We start from the raw sequence: 593 nt of genomic DNA on the forward strand, positions 1-593 counted from the left end.
TTTTACTTAAAGATGACATCTTATAAAATCTCTATTATATGAAAACCAAGTCAGAGTATTATAACATTTCTCCATCATGTGAGGATTATATCTTATCACTCTATTATGGACAGGCCATACATTCTTCTGCCTAGGGAAGAAGTGTTTGTAGGATTTAAAGTACACAAAAACACTATAGAAAGTGACTACTTACTCTTCCATGATTTCCTTGCTTTGTGAGTCAAGAAAGCCTTTGGGTCTATGACCATGCCACCTTGAACATGCCTGATCTCGTCTGATCTTGGAAGCTAAGCAGGGTCAGGCCTGGTTAGTACTTGGATGGGAGACCACCTAGGAATACCAGGTGCTGTAGGCGTTAAAAAAAAAAAAAAAGAAGAAGGGCTTTGTTTTTTTCTCCTAGTCTTTTCCACAGTCTTGGAGAGAAGAGATATTAGGAATCTATAGGAAGGAATCCAGGGGGCCAGATGACATTGAAATTAATGGCATAAACTCCTAACTATGTTAAGGAAGTCTATGGCTTCTTTGAAAAACTATCTATATAGTCACTTTCAGCATGAAAAAGATGATGAAAATGTACTATCAGCAGTTGGTTC

At 37.4% G+C, this 593-nt stretch overlaps 1 pseudogene; it reads left to right on the top strand.

Annotated features, from left to right (window-relative positions):
* Nucleotides 1–236: 236 nt before the first annotated feature.
* Nucleotides 237–355, top strand: LOC120613520 (uncharacterized; annotated as a pseudogene).
* The last annotated feature ends 238 nt before the right edge of the window (nucleotides 356–593 follow it).

This window comes from Pteropus medius, unplaced genomic scaffold (genome assembly GCF_902729225.1).
Source record: "Pteropus medius unplaced genomic scaffold, Ma_sr-lr_union100, whole genome shotgun sequence".
NCBI lineage: Eukaryota > Metazoa > Chordata > Mammalia > Chiroptera > Pteropodidae > Pteropus > Pteropus medius.